Genomic DNA, 22,738 nt, shown 5'->3' with positions numbered 1-22,738 from the left:
CTCCTCTTCCCCCCCTTCCCTCCTCTCCCCTCCCCTCCTCTCTGAGACTGAATGTCGTGTACAGCTGCCTGCAAAGGCCTCACTTCATTAATAATTCCCACTTAGTCAATGGGATGGAATTGCTGTGGGTTCTTTTAAACTGTGAATTTTGAGGGCCAGTGTGGCACATTTGGGGAGTGAAATCCATTTGGCTGTGGATCCCTGGGGCCGACCAGCCACACTCATACTAAGGATTATACAGTGTTGCCAAGAAAAGACTTATATCTGTATCTTAATTGGGGGCTGGTTATGAAAACTTCTTTGAGATTCTTTCCAAGACCAGTGCCAAATAGTGTTCTGATTCCTTTTTTCTTACAATTTATGTATTTCACTTTGCAAAAGTTTTTTTTTTATAACTTGAGATTTCCATAATTTAAGGAAAAAATTGGGTGTTTTTGTAGGCATGGGAAGAAAAGGAGGGAAGCGAGTTCTTGGCTGGCACAGAAGCGGGAGGCTGTGCAGTTTTTCCTTCCAATGCCTGGCACAGAGTCCTGCGCATGCCAGCTGCTCAGAAAATATGTGCTGGCTGATTAATTGTTTGGTTATAATTAAGAGTTTCTACCCAGTGTATGGCTGGGAGCTGCATTAATAATTACAGGTGTATGTGCCATAATTAACAGGTTGTGTAGAACACATAGGCTGGCAGGAAATGATAAAATGTCGCGGTTTGCCCTGACAAAAGCAGGTGAGGTCCGAGTGTCCCGGGAGGGCTCCGTGCAGCCTCTTCCTCCTCTGGCCCCGCGGTTCTGGATGCTCTTCCTGGAAGAAGCTCCTGTTCCTCAGGCAGCAGGAGGGCAGGCGGGGCTGCAGGTGTCTGGAGTGGGAGGGAGAGCTCGGCTCCGCAGCGAGAGCGGCTGCGTGGGGGTGGGTGTGCAGGGGAGCAGATGGGGCATCGCCAGGGTGTGGGTGCCGGGGTATCGGGAGAAGCCAGGAGAAGGGCGCCCGGGACTGGAAAGATGAGCATGGTGGCTTTTCCCGGTGAGACGGCTCCAGGAGGTCCGAGAAGAACGGCCTTGTGTGTCTAAATGCCTGAGTGCCTGTGTACTGATGGGCAACTTCACGAGAAATAGGGATGTTTTAGGGCCGAAGCATGGAGCTCCCCCACTGCCTGTGAGGTCACTCACTATCAGACTGAGCAGGGATGTCGTCAGGCAGCCCCTGGGCCTGTGACTGAGGAGGGCAGCAGTGCAGGGAGGGGAACCGGTGACTGCCTCCCCCACTGCACAAGGCTGGCCCCACAGCCACAGCCTCCACTCCTGGGGCTGGTCAGGGCCCCGGGCTGCATCAGAGCCTGCCTTTTAACAGGGGATCAGTCTGTGTCCCGCAGAGTGAGGGGCATGCGGGGTCCACTGGGCATTGAAGAAACACTATGGGTCTCTTTCACCGTCCTGTGCTTTCTTGAGAGCAGTTGCCCTTCAAGGGGCGCTGAAGCGGACGAGACAGAGAGGGTGGCCCTTGGCTCAGAGGCCAGTTGCCCGCTCCTGCCCCACCTGTGGGCACCTGTGGGCTTTCCTGGGCTCCTCTACCCAGCAGGTTTGTTTGTGAGAACAACCTCTATGGAACCTGGATTCGAGACCACTTTGCGGAGCCCCTGGAACTGAATGTCAGGTGGAAACAGATCACCAGAGGAAGGCTGGAGGGTCCACCCAGAGTCACGGCACTGGTACAAGGAATCTTTCTAAGCAATCCAGCTCGGCCTCCTCCTGTGGCAGGTGGAGTGGGACTGACCAGCAGCACACAGACTGGCTATCGGGAGCTTCGTGTGACTGAGTCACCGTAAGAACCGGGGGGGGGTGCCCAGTCCTGTGAGCACGCGTCCCCGTCCCGCGGGCCTGAGACGTTGGGCAGAACTGCTAAATGCTGATATTTTCTGATTCCTCCCACGTGGGGTGAGAAGGCTGGACAAAATAATGTCTTAGCTCCTGACATTTAGAGGAGAAACTTGTCTCGTAAAAAGAGACATCAGTAGTACGTTCACTCAAAATGGAAATGCCCAACATTGTAATCTGATTGTGTGTTTAGAAAATCTAACTGAAATGTAATGTCTAAACGGCACAGAAGACCTTTGCGTTGCTTTATTAAATTAATGAAGCTGAGACAGTGCGAGAGAATTCACAGAGCGAGACTGGACGCAGCTGTGACGGCAAACTGCCCCCTCGGCCCCCACTCCCAGGCTGCTCCTGAGGGGCCGGGCTGGGGCTGCAGCTCCTCATCCCCACCACGCTGGTCCTGGACGGGCGGCTGGGCATCATGGCATCTCTTGATTTAGCAGCCCCTCCCCTTGCCTCCCCCAGCACACCTGCCCTCCGGGCCACACCTGCCCTGTCCCCGACCCTCAGTCCCTCAGGCCTCGGCCCTGCCTCCCCGTGGACAAGCCGACTCGGTGAGGACGGTAGACCAGTGCAGGCGGTAGCCGGAGCCCGGGTGGCAGTTCCCAGAACTTAATGAGCTTCCTGGATATTTTTAACCTTCTCAGATATTTAAACGATGGGGTTTCAATCTTAGATTAGACTTGGGGAGTGCTGAGCGCGTGAATTCGCAGGCTAGAATATGGGGCCCCACGGAGCCCAGAAACCCTCAGGCTAATCTGGATGCTCCTGCAGCTTCTTGCTAAATTCTGGCTTGAAGAGCCAAATTTATTTCTATAAAGGATTAGCGCCTGTGGGAGAGGCTGTGATCCCCGTGCTCCTGACGCTGCTTTCCTTCTCCTGGGCTGCGGCCTCTTGCCCAGGGCCTGGGGAGGGCTGTGGGGGACAGAGCCTGGCTGCCCTGGCTTCCTGGCCCCATGCCCCTGGCCGGTGTCTCCGCAGTGCCCACCCCTTGTGTGGGCTGAGGTCCTTGCCGTGGATGCATCCATACTGCCCCACTAACCCTCAAGGGCCCTGCTGACCTGCTTCCGGCCACACCCAGGGGCTCAGTGTGGTCGGGGGCTGGGGCCTGGGGCTTCAGGTTCTCAACAGGAGTCCTGGTGAGTCTCTGGTGGGGAGGCTGGAAACGCTGTTCTGTGTGCAGCTGGCATCTCTGTAGTGAGACCGAGGAGAGGAGAAGGGCCAGCATTTCTTACATCTCAGGCGTAGTTCGTGTGTTCTGGGTCGCAAAAGAAAACGTATTTCTTACCGTGGGTTCAAAATAATGGAAAGACCTTGCCCAGCGCTGTGTGTGCAGAGGCACCCAGGTCTCCTTTTCAATGAATTCAGCTTAGTTGGATTTAGGACCTAGTTGGGAAGCAGAGGACAGGGCCTGGCCATGCACAGTGGGCTCAGGACCCCTGGAACTGGCTAAGTGGGCACCGGTGGGTTCCCCCATCCCCGAGATCGAGGTTGCCTCCGCCGTCCCCTCGGGCAGAAGCACGTGTGTGTGCTGAGCCACCAGCCGCCCCGCCGGCCGACTTCCAATGGTCTCCCTGGATATGTGTGTCCAGCCCGAGGCTGGCGCGGCCAGGAAGTGGGCTCCCTCCCTGTTTTCTTTCTTTCCTTTTTTTCTGGATGCAGGGAGCTATCTTTGTGTGTAGATTAACAGGAAAAAAAGTGCACAACAAGTTTTATATCCGTATATTTTATTTAACATCATAGCAATTAGTGCAATGGAGTGAAATGCGTCAGTGAAATAAAAGTCAAAAATAGGAAAGAAAAGATGTCCTTCTGTGGGGGAAGGGATACACTGGTACATCCATTCCATGAAGTACTACTTTGCAACAAAAAGGAACGAGCTATTGATAGACCCGATAACTTGGGTGAATCTCTGGGGAGTTGTGCTGAGTAAAATAAGCTGGTCTCTAGTCATCATTCTGCATGATGCCATTTATATAACATTCTTGAAATGACAGAGTTATAGATGGAGGACGGATGCGTGGTGGCCAGGGTGAAGGAGAGGTGGGAGGGGATCAGTGTCTGGAGGCCCTGGGGCGGTGGATGCCCTGTGTCTGGACTGGGTCAGAGCCAGCACCCTGGCTGGGGGATTGGGCTGCAGTTTTGCAAGATGCTGCCATTGTGGAGGCTGGGCAAAGGGCACTCGGGGTCTCTCTGTGTTGTTTTTTCAACTGCCTGTGAATCTACAATTGTCTCAAAATAAGGTTAATTTTAAAAATGGTGGGGGCTGGCCCAGTGGTACAGTGGTTAAGTTCCACATGTTCCACTTGAGTGGCCCAGGTTCGTGGGTTCAGATCCCGGGCGTGGACGTACACAACCCATCAGTCATGCTGTGGCAGCTACCCACATACAAAATAGAGGAAGATTGGCCACAGATGTTAGCTCAGGCACAATCTTCCTCAGCAAAAAAACAAAGTAACAGATTTCATATAAAAGTTTAGTAAAAGTTCTGGATAATTAAGTCCACCTTAAGAGTGGTTACCTTGAGGAATAGATTTGGTTTGAAGGGGATGGTGAAGGTGGACACGTACTTTTTACTCTACACGCGTCTGTATTTTGTTATTTCTTACAATGAAAATGTATTTGTGTGTTAGTAATATAACTTAAAATATATTTATCTTGGGGGTAAGGAACGCTTCTCAGAGAAAGTGACTTTAATATCCAAAAGCATCATTCTTCGCAGCATTCATGAGACAGTATCTGGCTCTAAATTAATACTGAAGTAACGTCCTGTGACAGGGAGATGGCAGACGTCAGGGCCCGTCCTCAGGTGAGGCGTGATGCACCGTTTGCCCATGTGCTTGCAGACAGTGTAAACGGGGTGCGGGTTGGGGTGGGAGTTGTGACCTCCAGTGGAATCCAAGAAGAGACAGCATCATGCTCCTACCGGGTCCCAGTGTCAAACAAAGGACCACGACTCAGTGAAAACGTGGGTGTCTCCTCAGCGTCCTCAGTGTCACCACCCTCCACGCCCACCGTCCCCCTCCAACCGGATGGCACACAACCCCAGCCCTCGTCCTCAACAGTCTTGCTAAACCTTTCTGTTTCACTGTCCAGGAGGGAGGCAAGAGGAGAACCTTGGAAATGGGGTCTGAACACCTGAACTTGAGAGCTGCCCCGGGAGGGCTGTCCCGAGCCCCTGCCGTGGAGGTCCTTCCTCCTCGCGCAGCGCCCTGCCCATCTCCCCTTACCTGGTGCCCACGCCCGCTCGGCTGGCTGCCCTGGAGCCCGGCGGCACCTGCTGCAGCTGCTGTGCAACCGCTGTGTGAATTTAGCCAACAGGTAAAAACACACAAAGGAAGATCAGAATTTTCAGTGGTTGTCTGTGGTGATGGGATTAAAGATATTTTTTCCTTCTCTTTTATTGTACTGCCCAATTTTCCATTCTTCCCGTGGGTTAGTTTTATAATTGGAACATTATTTTTATGAAGATGAACGTCTAGGACTCATTTAGGCAAATTAATGTAGAGAAGAATAAGAAACATCCAAACCTATCCTTCTTACGGATGAAAGAAGAGAGAAGGGGTGTCGCCTCCATCCTGGGGAGGCTCCGCCCTCGAGCGCCCATCAGCTGGCCAGTAACATGGGTGTTTTTGCAGAATGGACAAGGTTCAGGTGCTTCCTTCGTGGATGGGAGGCTGAATCTCGGTGGGATAATATCATGATCCACTTCGGCCAAATTAACCCCCTAGTCCAGTCAAAGCAGCTGACTCTGTGGGGCGACTGTGCAGTGTGCTCAGGGGCGGGAGGAGGGACCGGCTTCTAGTGGGAAGACCGGGCGCACGGATGGGGGAGTCACACCACAGCTCCCCAGCTTGTAGTTGGCGCCCAGGATGCTGGAAATCACCTGCTTTTATATCCTTCCATGCAAAGCTCTAAACCTCATTAGACCATGCTGCTCAGAGCCAGCTCAGGGACCTGCAACCCTGGGGATGTCGTGTCCCTGAGCCGCTATTTGGCAGCCTCGTGTGTGCCCTCCTCAGAGACGGCAGATGGGAGACAATGCAGAGTGGTGGCAGCGGGGCCTAGGAGTGGGGTCCCGGGCCCATGGAGCAGCTAGCTGTCCTCTGTTGGTGGCTTCTCGCTGCCCTCTGGGGCCGCATCTCCGGGTGGTTCCCCAGGCCAGCCGCCTCTGCTGTGCTCCCCCTCTCTGCAGCTGATTGTTCATTGGGATGTCAATTCCCAGTGGGAGTGAAACTTTGACTCATTCCAGTTCACTGCCTTCCTTCCGGAAGTGGATAAAGGGCGCATTTCAAATTGAATTAAAAGGCTGTTAACGCACGTGCAAGTGAGATGAATAATGAGTCATTTCCTCTTTCTCGTGAACATGAGATGTTCTCGTGGGCCTGACCGAGTGGGACGTGGGGAAGCATTCGCTGACCTTGAGTGGGGCCGGCAGGCGTGTGAGGCAGTGGACAGGCGGCCGGGCGTGGTGGAGAGCGAAAGCCAGGACCCAGGAACTTGCCAGCTCACACGTGCAGGATATGCCGATCTTATTCCTGAGCAAAGCCAATGCCTGGGTGCGGGCGGCGGGCAGCAGCCAAGCTGCAGAGCTCATGCAGCCTTAAAGCTACAGTTGTCATGTGTGATCGTCCACAGGTTGTCAGGTGTATTTGTCACGCAGCTATCACACATGGCTGTCACATGGTTGTGACACACGGCTGTCACACAGGTAGTCACACTTTTCATATGCGGTCGTCACACCTGGCTGTCACACGGCTGTCACTGTGGCACGGTCAGCAGGTATTTGGTGGTGTCACTTCTCTGGTCACATCGAGCTTTCCAGGATGCCCTGCTCTCTCTTTCCCTGTCAGCACCCCCGGCCCCCACTGATGGCACAGAGGGCTGCCCGCTGCCTCCCCTGCAGGATCCTGGACTGAGTTCCTTTGCCCACAGCACCTTCTCTGCTCGCAAGTGCCTTGTTCTTGGCCCTGAGCACCCCTTCCTTCAGTGCACGGCTTTTGACCCGTTGAAAGGCCTGGTCGGGGAGGGTTGCTGTGAAACCGTCAGCAGGCAGGACATGCGTGCTTTCCAAGGACGGTGTGTGGGGTGGGGGCAGGCACTGCAGCTCGTCTCGCCCCCTTCACTGTGCCTACTTGAAGCAACCTGCTCGCGGCCCCCCCACCGGACAGACTTGACCTGCCGCAGACACTGCAGTGGCAGAACGTTGTCCCAGTCGGGAAGCGTGAGTGCATGGGCCACAGTTTGCTCTCCCATCCCAGATCCACGTCAGGCAACCCTGAAGGAGGACCTTGAGGTCAGATAAGAGGGTAAGACGAGCTGCCCCATCATCTCGAGGAAGGTGCAGACAGAAACCGCTGCGTGAGACCCCCAGTGTGAGGAGGCCATGGCGGGGAGCACAGTGCAGTGGCGCAGCCATCCTCCGCCACGCGATGCTCCTGGATTCCAGGGTCTCAAGAAGCAGAAGCGGACAGCCTTGGCGAGGCTCCCTGAGGTTACTGCCGTCCCCGCCTCCTGTGCCGGGTCCCCACACTTTCCATAACAAACGTGCATTAGTAAGCTAGGAAACTATTTGAACGGCAGAGAATATGTTCCTGAAACAAGTGATATAAGTATTTATTTTTGGAACTCTGACTGTTAAAGTCAAATTATATAAAAATTAAATGACACCAGTTCATTCCAGGGAGACTGTCATGTGGCAGCCCTCTTTCCCAGTGCACTGGATTTCCCGCTGTGCTTTCACACCAGCTCCACCTAATCTGAGAGCTCGCTCAAGACTGCCTGCATTCCCGGCCCTGAAGAGGTCGGACTGAGAAAGAAGGGTTTGTGCACTGCTGGGCCCCTTCGCCTCACGCTGTTTCCCCCGCTGGCCTCCTGCGACCGTGTGGTTTCCCTCTTCAGAACACGTAGACGTGTTCACCAGGATGTGAAAGTAACGTTTCGTCGTGGTAGGAATAGTTGATGTCTGGTTCGTACTAAAATGACAGGACTGTCTGAACTGAACAACGGCCCCTCCCGTGCATGGCCTCCAGGTTTCTCACACGGTGACTCGGGGCTGTTCTCGCTTCTGGTGTTACAGATACAGGAACCGGGACACAGAGTAGTCGACTGACTAGTAACAAACCTCGATCTTCAGCAGCCTGGGTGGGGCAGAAGCCCTTGAGTCTTTCTTGGCCAGGGTGTCCGGAGCTGAGGGGCAGATTTTAACCTTGAGGTAATTGGTACGAGGTGTGGTGGCTGCTGAGCCGGGAAGAGCCAGTGCTAGGAGCAGGCGGGGCAGTGGTGACTCGGAGATTGCTCTTACGCGCTGGTGGCGTCTCATTTTTGTAGCTTTGCTGACCTGGGATCCTGTATGGATTGTCCTGAATAATCACAGAGGAATGTGATTCTGATGGTCTTGTCACCAATTAGTTAGATTGCAGGGGTCGTGGAGAAGTTCTTTTTATCTTTCCAACACGTTAAGACGCGAGTACCTGGGCAGGTGTCCAGCCCGGGCTAGTTACCCGTGGAGCTCTGAGCATGGCTTCACCAAGAGCAGGAATGTGACCCAGTGCCGACAGAGGTGGGAGAGGGAGGGAGGCAGGTCCCAGGGAGGTGGATGCTGGTGAGGGGGAGCCTCGAGGACCTGGAGCTGGACTCCTCCGCAGACTAATTCATCCAGGAGGTGGCCCAGGCGGGAAGGGTGAATGAGGAGGCCTCTCAGAATCTTCTCCCTTCCTCTTGACTCTGGGTCCAGTCTTCAGTCTCGGAGAGGGGCCCCAGTTCCCAGCTTCCTCCTGGGAGCAACAGCGCAGCTGCTCCTGCATGGCAGTCAGCTGTGGACTCAGCTGCCGTCCTCGCCCCTCGGATGCTGCGAGTCTGTGAGTGCACCAAGGCACAGCCTGCTCGCTGGGGAGGGTGGTTATGCAGCTTCTGGGGGGCACAGGCACGCTGCTCGCGACTCCACCACCTGACACCAGTGGTTCTCCCCAGGAATCGCGCGTATTTCTCTGTGAATGTGAATCGTGTGTCACCCGCTCTAGAGATTCTGAACAAGTCTTCTAAGAGGCAGGACGTTTGAATTGAGAGAAAACGGAAGTTTAGGAATCTTGAGGGCTGGCCTGTGTGAGCTGGTGGCCAAGGCCTGGAAGGTCCTGAGCCTCAGGTGCCAGAATTCCTTAAGGAGTCTGTGAGTCACGTTTGGATCTGTAAACGATACTTTCTTCCTGATCCTTGTGCTCTCAAGAACTAATCAGTGATAAGAGCCTAAGCAACTACATGGCTTTGGAGGTTTCTGTATTGTGGCAAAATACACATAACGAAATTTACCATTTTAACCATTTTTAAGCATACGGTTCAGTGGCATTAAACACATTCATAATGTTGTGCAGCCATCACCATCCATCCCCATAACTCTTTTCATCTCATAAAACTGAGACTCTGTCCCCATTAAACAATAGCTCCCATCTCCCCTCTCCCAGCTTCTGACACCCACCATCCTGCTTTCTGTCTGTACGATTTTGGTGGCTCTAAGAACCTCATGTAAGTGGAGTCATACACTATTTGTCTTTTTGTGACTGGCTCGTTTCACACAGGATAACGTCCTCCAAGTTCGTCCACGCTGTAGGATCTTGCAGAATTTCCTTCCTTTTATGGCTGAATAATATTCTACTGTATGGATATACCACATTTTGTTTATCCATTCATCTCTTGTTGGAAGCTCCCACCTGTTGGCTGTTGTGAATAATGCTGCAATGAACATGGTGTACAAATGTCTGTTTGAGTCCCTGCTTTCCATTCTTTTGGTATAAACCTGGACGTGGGTTTGCTGGCTCATATTGTGATTCTATTTCTAATTTTCTGAGGAGCTACAATACTGTTTTCCACAGCAGCTGCACCATTTTTATCCCCATCACCAGTGCCCAAGGCTCCAGTTTCTCCACATTCTGGCCCACACTTGTTATTTTCTGGGGGAGGAGGTTAGATAATAGCCATCCTGATGGGTGTGAAGTGGTAACTCATCGGTTTTAATTTGCATTTCCCTCATGGCTAGTGATATTAGAACCTCTTTCATGTGCTCGTTGGCCATTTGTATATCTTCTTTGAAAGAATGTCTATTCAAGTCCTTTGCCCATCTTTAAAATAGGATTTTTTGTTATTTTTGAGTTGTAGGAATTCTCTATATATTCCAGATATTAATCCTTTATCAGATGTATAGTTTGAAAATATTTTCTCCTTATAATCTGATCTGTGGGTTGTCTTTTCACTCTGTTGATAGTGTTCTTTGGTGCAGAAAAATTATTTAATATTAATGAAGTCCCATTTGTCTATTTTTGCTTTTCTTGCTTGTGCTTTTGGTGTCATATCAAGAAACCATTGCCAAATTCAATGTCATACATCTTTTCCTCTAAGAGTTTTACAGTTTCAGGTCTTTGATCCATTTTTAGTTAATTTCTGTGTGTGGTGTCAGATGAGGGTCCAGCTTCATTCTTTGGCATGTGGATGTGCAGTTTTCCAAAACCACTTGTTGAAAAGACTGTCTTTCTCCATTGAACAGTTTTGGCTCCTTTGTCAAAAATCATTTGACCATATATGGAAGCGTTTATTTCTGGGCTCTATTCTGTTCCATTGATCTGTATGTCTGTCTTTATGCTGCTACCACACTGTACGACACTAGAGTTTTGTAGTAGTTTTGAACTCCAACTTTGTTCTTTTTCAAGATTGTTTTGGCTGTTCAAGGGCCCTTAAGGTCCCACGTGAGCTTGAGGATGGACTTTTCTATTTCTGCAAAAACATCGTTGGGGTTTTCATAGGGATTGCACGAATCTACAGACCGCTTTGGGTAGTATAGACACCTTAACAATATCAAGTCTGCCCATCCCTGAACATGGAACTTGTTTCCAATTATTTGTGTCTTCTTTCATTTCTTCCAGCAACTTTCTGTAGTTTTCTGCGAGTGGTCTTTCCACTCCCTGGTCAGGTGTATTCCTAAGTATTTTATTCTTTTTGATCCTGCTGTAAACGGAGTTGTTTAAAATTTACAATGACTGGGGCCTTGGCTGCAGCCCGCTTGTAAAGCAGGGGTGACCCAGCAGCCCTTTTAGGTGCCGTCCCCGTCCACACACACCCCCTTCCTTGAGCCCCTGCTGCAGAGCCGCCCTCCTGCTGCCTCGGCTGTGAGGGCCTCCCCTCCACCTCCGTCCAGCTGTGTCACCCATGGACCCGTCCAGTGAGGCAGGGATGGCCATTGGGACACTTCCGCCAGGTTTCTTCCTGCTAATGTCCCTGTGCCTCCATAGGACTGACTTCCTAGAGAAGAATATGCGCCTGATGCTGCTGTTTCTGCAGGGGGTCTCCCCCACGTCCAGAGCGGTGACACCCCCCCCACCGCCATGAGTCCCTGCCGCTGCAGTGACTCCGCCTGCAGGACCTGACGACCCTGCAGGGCAGGACGTGGCTTTACTCTCTCAGCCCATTTGTGCCTGTCGCAGCCATGAGTAAAGGAGAAGGTTTCCCATGGCTGCCAGGAAACAGCATTTCTCCTAAAAATTTTGTTTTCGGAAACCTGAAAGTCAAAGCAGCCGCACACGAGTCCCTCAGAGGGGGCGTGAGGAGTCGCACTGGGTCCATGTGGCGCAGCAGAACTTGGGGCGGGCTTTCCCAAGCAGGAAGTGGCCTTGCCTCCGGGAGACCGCAGTGCCGGAGTCAGCTCATGCCTGCAGGAACTCGTGTGCCCGAGACAGACACAGTTCCTGGAAGAAGTGTCCAGAAGGTATCCTCCTTCCAAGCACTGGGCTCGGGGTGCTTTGAGTGTCCTTTCGGGGTAGCCAGAGGTGGGCATCTGGCAGCCCTTGCTGTTAGAAACAACCCCCCCCCCCCCGCCCCCCAGGTAGCTGTGAAGAGCCATGGCCCCAAGGCCTGGCCAGGCTGCTGGGCATACTGCTGACACATGGTCCAGCCTCGGGGCCCAGGGCCCAGCCACGTGCCTGGCCAGCGTAGATGCTCAGCGACCTTCTGTGCATTGAATGAGAAACTGAGGCATGCGTGAATAGTCAAGAAGTGAAAGAAAGAAAATTAGGAAGAGAGGAGCAGAGGGGCACACAGGACAGTGGAGCAGCAGCGCCGGCACAAGACTCCTCCCCTTTGGTCCTCTAGGCCAGCGAGGAGCCGTGGCCACATGGGGAGGCCGGGGGCCAAGGCCACAGGCCCACAGGACGTGGGACAAGCAAGAAGCCCACAGAGGGACGCTGGGCAAGCTGATGCCTGGAAGGGGCCCAGGACACAACCCGCCGATGGCAGCGTGGGGCAGTGCATTGCGACCTGGCTCTTGCAGAGCACCCGCCCTGTGACTTGGCACACAGCCTCACTGAGCCATGGAACCTTTCAGGTGGCCCCATAGGTGTGGCTGGGGCTCAGGTCACAGAGCTGGAAGCCAAGGGGGAGGGCTGCTGCTCCAAGCCCTGGGCTCCCTCTCGCACCCCCTACACGTCCCCATCACGGTGACGGACTTGGCGCCTGTCCACACCCGGCGCCACACTGGGCACGTGGTCTACACAGTGTCTGCTCTGATTGGGCTGCGTCAGGGCCTGACAGGTTGAGTGTCATGCCCGTCATGAGTCATGAGGCATCTCGTGATCACTCTGCTCTGCTGTACAGATGGGCTTGGAGCTCAGCTCAGGACTCGGTCAGGCCGGCACAGCTGGTTGGCCAGAGCCAGAGGCTGTCCACCACATAAAACATAGAATTTGCCATTTTAACCATGTTCAGTTGTACCGTTCAGTGGCATTAACTACACTTACCATGTCATGCAACCATCAATACTACTTGCAAAACCTTTTCATCACCCCAGACAGAAACCCTGTGCACATTAAGCAATAAGTGTGCTTACCCTGCCCTCCAGCCCCTGGGAACTTATACTTACTGCCTGCACAAATTTGCCTGTTCTAGATATTTCCTAGAATATCGGTCCTTTTGTGTCTGGCTTTTTTCACTTAGCAGAATGTTTTCAAGTTTCATCCATGTTGTAGCAGGTGTCAGTACTTCATTTCTCTCTGTGCTAAAAAATATCCCGTTGTGGGTATAGACCACATTTTGTTTATCTGTTCATCTGTTGATGGACACTCCCACCTTTTGGCTATCGTGAATAATGCTGCTGAGAATACTGGCTTACATTTATCTGTTGGAGTCCTTGCTTTCAGTTATTTAGAGTATATACTTAGGAGTGAATTGCTGGCTCATATGGTAACTCTATGTTTATTTTTTTGAGGAATTGTCAGAATGTTTTCCTCAGCAGCTGCACCATTTTACATTCCCACCAGCAATGTACCAGGGTTCCAGTTTCTCCACATTCTTGTCAACACTTGTTATTGTCTGTCTTTTTTATTATAGTTATCCCAGTAGATATGAAGTGGAAACTCACTGTGGTTTTGATTTGCATTTCCACAATGGCTAATGATTTTGGTCACCTTGTCATGTGCTTGTTGGCCATTTGTGTATCTTCTCTGGAGAAATGTCTGTTCAAGTCCTTTGCCCATTTTTAAACTGGGTTGTTTCTCTTTTTGTTGTTGAGTTGTAGGAGCTCTTTATATATTCTCAATATTAAATCCTTATCAGATATGTGATTTGCAAATATTTTCTCCCATTCTGTGGGTTGTCTTTTCACTCTGTTGAGAGTGTCCTTCAATGCACAAAAGTCTAATTTTAATGAAGTATGACTGATCTGTCTTTTCTTTCCTCATGTATCCTTTTCATGTCATATCTAAGAATTGCCAAATCCAAGGTCATGAAGATTTGACTCTGTTTTTTTCTAAGAGTTTTATACTTTTACCTCTTAAACTTAGTTCGTTGATCCATTTTGAGTTAAGTTTCGTATAGGGTGTGAGGTAAGGGTTCAAGTTCATCCTTTTGCGTGTAGACATCCAGCTTTCCCAACTCCATTTGTTGACAAGACTGTCTTTTCCACATTGAATGGTCTTAGCTCCCTTGTCGAAAATCAACTGACCATCGAAGTGAGAGTTTATTTCTGGGCCTCTATTCCCTTCCTCTGATCGGTATGTCCATGCCAGGGCCACACTCTTGGTTACTGTAGTTTTGTAGCACGTTTTGAAATTGGGAAGTTTGAGACCTCCAACTTTGTTCTTTTTTCAAAATTGTTTTGGCTGTTTAAAGTCTCTGATGTTCCATATGAATTTTAGGATGAGTTTTTCCATTTCTGCAAAAAGCCCTGTTAGGATTTTGATGGCTATTCTAGAAGTGGGCTGAACATTCTAGCATGTTTTACCTGTGAGGACATCCCAGCATTAACATTTGGGGGAGGGGGTGTGATGGCTTCAGTAAAACTTGTCGCATTCAGACTCAAGGTGCTTTTCATTCCAGTGCCCCAGGGTTTAAGCAGAAAAAGTTACGTTTTTTAAAAAAACTTTTTATTTGAACTATTTTAGACTTACAGAAAAGCTGCAAAATTAGCACAGAGTTTTCTTGTATCTTTCACCCAGCTCCCCCTCATGCTAACATCTTACACGGCGATTACACAAGAATCCAAACCAGAAAGTTAACATCGGTCCTATACAGTAACTAAGTCGTAGCCCTTCCCACTACTCTGTGTTCGGGGACCCTGTTCAGGACCCTGTGCCACATTCGGTTTGTATTTCTCCTGAGTCCCCTGCAGCCTGTAGCTTCTCCAGTTTTTCTTTGCCTCTCGAGATGGTGACACTTGAGAAGAATGTTGTTCTCAGCCTGTGAGAACTTACTAACTCGACGCAGCCTCTTATGCACAGCTCCTTCTGTGTGCCACCTCACAGCATGCCCTCAAACACTGTTTCCCTCAGCCCCTCGGGCTAGTTCTCGTCTTCCCACCCTTCAGTGAGGGTATCTGTGTGCTGCTCACGTTACTGTTTTTCATTTATCCCTTTGGGTGTTGGTTTATTTTGTGGCGTGGGCACAGAGTGTGGAACACCACCATGGTTCTAAGAGTCAGAGCCACACAAAAGGCTACCGAGAGGAGGCTGTCCGGTCTTCATCCCTGCCACCCTCTTCGGACCACACTTCCTTCCACCTTCCAGCCCTGTGTGGGACAAATCTCTTCATTTTATTTATTTATTTATTTATTTTAAATGATTTGTAAGTGGATTGTGAGACTCTTTTTTTTTTTTCTTTTTGCAGGCTTTTTTTGGTGAGGAAGATTGGCCCTGACCTAACATCTATTGCCAAGCTTCCTCTTTTCTCCCCTCCTCAAAGCCCCAGTGCATAGTTGTGTACCCTAGGTGTAGGTCCTCCTAGCTCCTCTGTGGGGATGCAGCCGCAGCGTGGCTTGATGAGCGGTGTGTATGTCCGCACCCAGGATGCTAAGCCACGGATCCCAGGCCACTGAAGCAGAGCGCACAAATGTAACCACTATGCCACCAGCCTGGCCCCACAAGTCTCTTTAGTTTCTGGTTGATGCTTCCTAAACGTCTCTGTGCAGTCAGGCGACACCTGTGTGTTTTGTGTGCCTCTGTCCTCCCCGAAGTGCAGCGTGCTCTAGGAGCTCCTCTGCAGCTTGTGTTTTCACTAACAGTCTACCCTGGAGCCACTCTGTCAGGTCATGGAGACCTTCCTCTTTCTCTCTGCAGCTGCGGCACACCCCACGGTGTGGACCCACTGTACGTATTCAGCCACTCTCCTCTGCATGGCCGTTTGGGTGGTTTCCAGTTACAAACCATGCTGCACTGAGTAACCTGTGCCTGTCTTCAGGGTCGACTCCTGGAGGTGGGATGCACGTGCTAAATTGGCTGGGTGTTGCCCCTTCCCTCCAGAGGCCGGCCCCGTGCGCACCCCCACCCTGGGCGAGTGCTGTTTCCTCACAGCCAGACCAACACACCATGTGCCTGGATTTTTGAATTTTTGCCAGTCCCACGGGTGAGAAATGATATCTCAGTGTTCTTTTAATTTGCACTTCTCTAATTATGAGTGTGCTAGAACTTTTTCCCCATACATTTGAGGGCCATTTTTATCTCTTTTTTGTGAATTGCCCATTCATGTTTTTTTTCTCATTTATCTACAGGGTTTTGGTCCCTTGTCCCTCAGTTTTTAAGAGTTCTTTCTATATTAGTCCTCTCCTCATAGTCCTTCTTTTTCAGGGTGTTCCTGGCTATTTGTACACATTTGAACTTTAGTATCAATGTGTCTAACTCCATCAAATAGCTTGCTCTGTTTTTAATGGAATTGAATTTATAAATTAACTTCAGGAGAAAAACATCTTTGTAACATTGAGTTGTCCTGTCCAAGAACAGGGGACCTCTTTCTTCTTGTTCAGCTCTACTTTTGTGTCCCAGAGTGTTTTAAAATTTTCCTTGTAAAAATTGTACACATTCCTTGTGAAATTTATTCCTGCATATTTAATCTTTTTTGTTGCCAGTAAGTCAACTTTTCAATCATCATGGCCTCTATCTATTGTTTGTATATAGGAAAGGCTATTGCTTTTGCAGCCTGCTACTTTACTGAATTCTTTTATTTAATAAATGAAAGTTCTGTCATTGATTCTCTGGGTTTCCGAGTGTACTATCATCTCATCTGCAAATAGAGATGGTTTTACTTCTTTTTTCCACTCTCTGCCTCGAATAGGTTTTCTTGCCTAATCGCATTGGTTAGCACCTCTAGGAAAGTGTGAACAATGTCAGAAACAGTGGGTGTCCTTCCCTTTTTCCAGATCTGAGTGGAAATGCTGCTAATTTTTCTCCATTAAATGAGAGACTGGTCTTTGTCCTTAACATGATAGTTTATTGAGTTAATAAAATATCTCTCAATACCTTGAGTGTTTGTCAAAGGCTTTCTTGGTATCTATGGAGATAACCACTTGATTTTTTCCCCTTTGATTTGTTTTTATGGGGAATGATGTTAATGGAGTTCTTACTCTTGAACCTACCTTGCATTCCTGGAATAAATTCCACTTTGCCATAGCATTTTTTCTTCTTAAAGAGTCATTGGAGTCTGTTTAATAATATTTTGTTTGAAATTTTTGCATTGATATTCAGAATGATATTGGACTGTGGTTTTATTTCCTCATACTGATCGTGTTTGGTTTGAATGTCAGTGTTTACTTGCTTCATAAAAGGGATTCGGAAGCTCCCTTCCTTTTCAATGCTCTGGAGTGATTTGCAGGTGTCAGGACTGCTTGGTCTTTATGGAGTCTGGTACAATGTCCTGTGAGTCTACCTGGGTTTGGTACTTTTTGTGGGGTCGTTCCTTTGTAACTTTCTCGGTTTCTTTAATGGAAATTGGCCTAAGCTTCTAACTCTAATTGGATGAATTTTGGTAGTCTGTGTTTCCTGAGGAAATTATCCATGTCATCTAGTTTTCAGATGTATTTGCATAGAAGACTTCAAAGTTCTCTTATGATTTTTAAAATTGTTTCTGTTTCAAAAGCTAAATTTCTTGAATATAATCCTGTGGTTAAAAAAAGGAAAAAGAAAGAAATTTGAGGATTGGCAAATGTTGTCATCCTAGGATTTGAAGGATTATTGTTTTCAAAGCAACACGTTAAAATATTGTTCATTATCAGTTTTCAAAGAATAAACTGGTGTGTGGATATGCAAAAATCTCTTTTCTGCTCTTTTTACTGTTGCTTAGAGAATTGCCCAGGACAAAAATGCATTTTATTGCCTGAGAGTTACAAGAGCATGCTTAGTGACCTCGGGGTTTTGACCAACTCCCTGATTGCCAGTTGGCATAAACTTTTTTTTTTCTTTAGATTGGCACCTGGACTAACAACTGTCGCCAATCTTTTTTTTTTTTTTTTTTGCTTTATTTCCCAATCCCCCCCCCCCCCCCCCCCCGCCCCCGCCGTACATAGTTGTATACCTTAGTTGCAGGTCCTTCTAGTCATGGGATGTGGGACACCACCTCAACGTGGCCTGACGAGCTGTGCCATGTCCGCACTCAGGATCCGAACCCTGGGCCGCCGCAGCGGAGCATGCAAACTTAACCACTTGGCCACAGAGCCGGCCCCGACATAAACTTTTTTGTTTTATTTTATTTTATTTTATTTGAGAAAGATTAGCCCTGAGCTAACTGCTGCCAATCCTCCTCTTTTTGCTGAGGAAGGCTGGCCCCGAGCTAACATCCATGCCCATCTTCCTCTACTGTATATGTGGGATGCCTACCACAGCATGGCTTGTCAAGCGGTGCCATGTCTACACCCGGGATCTGAACCAGCAAACCCTGGGCCACCAAAGTGGAACGAGGGCACTTAACCGCTGTGCCACCAGGCTGGCCCCGGCATCAACTTTAATACTCAGGCTATTAAATGCCAACAAGGATCCAACACAAAGGTCAATGTATCATACTGTATCTCATGGGACTTCAGTTTCATCATATAAAAAACTAAAAGATGTGATTTCCCCCCTAAAATTAGAATAGTTTTATTCCTTTTTCTAGTTACTAAAATTACTTGTATCTTTTGTGTTAAAAAAAAAAGAGAGAAAAACTCAACAAAGAAAATAGAAATCACCTAAAATTCCACTGCATATACCTATGTACTGTCAACCTGTTGATGACTTTCCTTCTGGAAGTTTCTTCATGCATCCATCTACCCACAGAGAGAGAAATGCTGTGTACAAACACAGTCACCTGGTCTGTGCTCTTCTGTAACCTGCTTTTTCTTTCAAAGGCCATGTCATGCCCCTAGACTTGAAGAGGACGTCTGCAGTAAAAGACGCTGGCCATGAAGGGGAAGTTGTAGGTTTGTGAGTAAATCCTCAGGAAGGTTAGGACTTTTGTCCCAAGTGTCTGCACCAAGCCTGGTGGAGAGGCAGGAGGTGAGCTGGCGAGGAAGTGGGTACAGTGTCGGTGTCGGGAGCAGGAATGTCAGGGAGTTCTGTTGCTCTGGGAAAGCCCAAGAATGCTGTAGTCAAACTGAAAGAGAGAATTTCTGGAGCATGAGGTCTTCACGTGGACGTAGTTGCTTCAGATTTCAACTGAAGACTTATTTTGCAGAAAGTTGGCAGCCCCAGGTATCCTGGAGGCACGCTACTTCCCGTGTGAGGAAGTTACAGCTACATAGAAATGAGACTGAGATCAGGGTCTTCTTGGAGAAATTGAGCCCCAGGGTCTCCAACGGTCTGCCTGTTCTGCCTATTATTCCACGTCTGTGTTGTTGATAGTACGGTGTGATTAATTCACAATTATGCATGCAGTTCATCATGGAAAGTTAAATTACATGCATTACATTCTGTTTCAGAAGGTATGGGAATGATTAATCACTTGTTTAATAAAATTGATTTGAAAAAGAAATTACCAATTAAGAAATGTCATGATTAAAAAGTAAAAATTCAATTATCTGGAAAAGCTGCTTTGGCTCATGCTCACTTTCTGTTCGGGTAACAGATTGGCTCTGTGGTGCCTGCGAGGAAGCTGGCCTGCCCTCACTGGGGCCGGCCGGGGCCCGAGTTGGCCTCTGCTGGTCTTTTAGGGGGATACAGTGGAAGTCTCAGGCCTCCTTCTGGAGACTAGCCTGGGGACCCCTGACTTTAGGCTCAGCAGAGAGCCCCAGGAGGTCATGGAGCTGGAACATGGAAGAGACTGGTGGCTGGTCTGCCCCTGTGCCCTCCAATTGCAGCCCACTCACCTCTCAGGTGCCAGGGATACTGGTTCGTGAGGGACGCACTCCCTCACCCCCTGCACGATGGGCAGAGGAGGGGAAGGGAAAACTACTGGAATCTTCGAGAATTTCAAACCAAGTCTCCCTTACATACCTTGCAGTTCCAGCCTGCTCTGTCCTGTAGAAACGTCTGCTCACTGTGGGCGCCCAGGGCCAGTCTGGGCCAGAGCCACGGCATCTCAAGTCCAGAAGGCGTCCCAGTCCAAAGAGAGCTCAGCCCTCACCAGCGGGGGACTTGGTAGCTTAGCATGACAGCTCTCTAACTTCTCTGTCTTCAGAATTACTTAGGCGGTTAAGGAGTCTTCTGTGTGTGGGTTGTATGTATCTCCATCACCGTGTTAGAAATTGATGAGGGCGTGGGCAAGCCTGCTGAGGCCCCCACCCTGGGGTCCCTTGACAAACTGAGGGAACATCCACTACCTCCCAGAGACCATCAGAGGCGAGAGATGCTCAGGATGGATTTGGGAAGTGCTGGAAGGAGAGACAGAACTCCCGGGAGTGTTACCCCTCCTTCCTGGTTTATGTCTCCTGCAAACTCCAGGCCTCAAAACCGCAGTACGCAGAGGGGTGCCTCCATTATCCACCAGCCACTGCACAGCCCGAGCACTTAAATAGAGTGTGGTGGGTTGGATGGAAATCTCTCTTCTCTGGGCTCCAGAAGCAAAAATACTTATGTAAATAGCTAGTTCAGAGAAAAGAAAATGGATTTGACAGTATATTTGCATACAAATGTACTATTTATAATCCTCTTGCCTATACATTGAAACAGATTTAGCAGTTACAATTGTACTGGAACATAATATTCTCCTTAAAAACCTTAGGCGGAAAGCCACAGAGAGATGTACTTAAATATATGAGGGTGTGCCTGATGAGAATCTACAAACTCTCAGCCGATTGCAGGTGAGAGACCCAGTTTGACCCTAGAAGGATTGTAGGTGAGACACAGAGGCCCTTTGAACAGGAAGGTAGATGTGGAGACCCAGGCCCCTCTGATGGGACTGCAGGTGAGAGATCCAGACTGACCCTAACAGAAGGGTAGGTGAGAGACCGAGGACCCCTCTTACAGGATTATACTCAAGAGACCCAGGCCGACCCTATATGATTGTATGTCTGTCAATCAGTTAACAAAACCTAGGGCCTCAGTGAAGGCCACATTGAGGTCACCTGGAGGGGATATGTGGCCCACCTGTGTTCTGCAGGACTCTGGGATCCCAATGGAGTGTGAGCAGGTGGGCTAAGTCCCAGAGACTCTTGGACTGCTGCTCCAGGAACTCCATTGAGGCAGGAGTATCTCATTTAAGGGGGGGTGGGTGGTTGGGAGACAGCTCTGGGCCTGGGGAGCTGACTCCAGGGCATGCATTGCTCAGAGATGCCCTGGAGGAAGTTGGAAGCAATCAGGCCTTAGACGGAGAATCAGGAAAAGGTGAAGGGACCAGGACAGCTGAGTGGAGATGACAGGGCTCCAGAAGGATGGGCTGTCCCGTCACCTGGTAAAGGCCAAGTGCTTTTAGGACAGAAGACTTGGGTGGGAGGTGGTGCAGATCACAGTGAGAGTACATGGCGGTGGGGGCGTGGGGGAGGCGGTGGGAATGGAGACTCTCATTGAGAAGAGGTTGCCAAGAGGGAGTGAGAAATGGGCTGGCTGGCCAGGATGGATGTATTGTTTATATGCTGATTAGAAAGGCAGGAAACGGGACTAATTAGGGAGGACTTTCGGGAGGATCCTTCAGATGGGTGGGATGAGAACACAGGACACAGGTTGGTCTCCAGAAAGAACCCTTTTCCCAAAACAGCAAAAGTGGGGTGAGGGCCTTGTGTATGAGCCTCGAGGTAATAGTTCTCACATTTTATAGGGCACTGCCCTGGGTAGCTGTCTAATTTGCTAATTGGAGACAGAGGAGATAAGAAAAAGGAAGAAATGCTGAAAACTATTATGTTTTCATTTGTCTTGTCAAAACCCTGCACTTAAGAGATTCTATAAATTTTATAGACAAGAGTCAGAATGTTGTTTGGAGAAAAGGTACAAAAACTATCATGATGTAATTTAATTGGTAATTGGAGTGAATATAAATATTCCTCCTGAAATAGAAGCTCTTAACCTGGGATCTGTGTGTTCATCTGGCCATCATAGCTTCTAGAGGATCCATAAAACCCCAGACTGACCCAAGATTTTCTATGTGTGATTATGTGTATTTTATAAGGCGATGAATTGTGTTTATTGGATTCTCTAAGAAGTTCAGTACCCAACCAAGGTCAAGAAGCCAGGCCCTAACAGAGGAATTTAACGTGTCATTTCAGGGGTTGAGGAGCACTGGCAGAGGCCCTGTGAGACAGCTCCACTTGAAAAGGGACACCCAGGATGGGACCCACACAGGAAAACAGACCAAGGGTAAGAAATTTGCCTTCACAGGCGCTCCGCACCGCCACTAAAAGAAAACTGGAGGCTGTCTTTTTAAATTAAACCATCGCATTTAAAGAATCTTAATATATGGTTACCCCCAAAATACTGATTTCCTCAGAGATTAGATAAACAATGGGAAGGAAAGCAGAACTTTGGGGAAAGGCCCAGAAGGATAAACCGGGCTTCATGAGTGTGGGCACTCCCCTGAGGAGTTCTAAGTTAGGAGACTGGGGGTGGCTGCAAAATAATGAATTTGGGGTCCCCCAGAGAACCTAGTCCGCTGTCTACCAGCCCTCCCATCCTTGTCTGTGGGTTCCCGAGGCCACAATCCAGCCAACCTCATCCTCCACGGGGCTGTCTCCCCCACTGGTCTCATCTCAGGAGCACGGTGGCTGAGGAGCAAACATGGGGGAGGTGTTTGTTCTTAGAGGCTTTGTCCCAGGATGCCGGAGGTGAGCTGGGATGCTCGTGACTCGGGTCAGTGGGTGTCTGCCAGCCCCACCCAGCTCCCGTGTGTCCCTCACCTGCTCTTCACCTGCCCAGGCCTCTCCCCTCGTCAGCCCTCGCTGCTATTGTGTTCCTCTGTCTTCTTCCCACTCTCTCCTGCTGTTTTCCAAAATACCATGCCTCTCTTCTTTCCCACTCTTCCCTGGTGTTTGTAGACTTAAATTTATACCTTAAATCTGGAAGGGGCCTGGCGATCATCTCATTCGACCCCTTGATTCACTGACTGGACCCTGAGACCCCGAGAGGCTTAAGTAACTGGCCTTAGGCACACAGAGCTGAGGCCAAGATCCTAGTCTTCTGACTCTGTCCTTGGATTTTCCCACCTAGATAGCAAGAATCCTGTTGTGC

General features: G+C 49.5%; 1 protein-coding gene across 4 annotated transcripts in view; it reads left to right on the top strand.

Moving 5' to 3' along the window:
- KCNG2 (potassium voltage-gated channel modifier subfamily G member 2) overlaps positions 1 to 22,738 on the top strand; it is an 87,722-nt gene that overhangs the window by 6,344 nt on the left and 58,640 nt on the right. For 2 of the 4 annotated variants that reach the window (XM_046672230.1, XM_046672232.1), the window contains exon 2: positions 21,781 to 21,871. The exons of 1 other annotated variant lie outside the window; for it this stretch is intronic. The gene's annotated coding sequence lies outside the window, so the exon portion shown is untranslated. Of the gene's footprint in view, positions 1 to 5,069; positions 5,190 to 21,780; positions 21,872 to 22,738 lie in introns of those variants that run through there. One more of the 4 variants, XM_046672231.1, reaches the window with a different exon arrangement.

The sequence above is a fragment of the Equus quagga genome, chromosome 9 (assembly GCF_021613505.1).
Source record: "Equus quagga isolate Etosha38 chromosome 9, UCLA_HA_Equagga_1.0, whole genome shotgun sequence".
Lineage (NCBI taxonomy): Eukaryota > Metazoa > Chordata > Mammalia > Perissodactyla > Equidae > Equus > Equus quagga.
The sequence above is the reverse complement of the archived record's forward strand: the minus strand, read 5'-3'. Positions and strand labels throughout refer to the sequence as shown.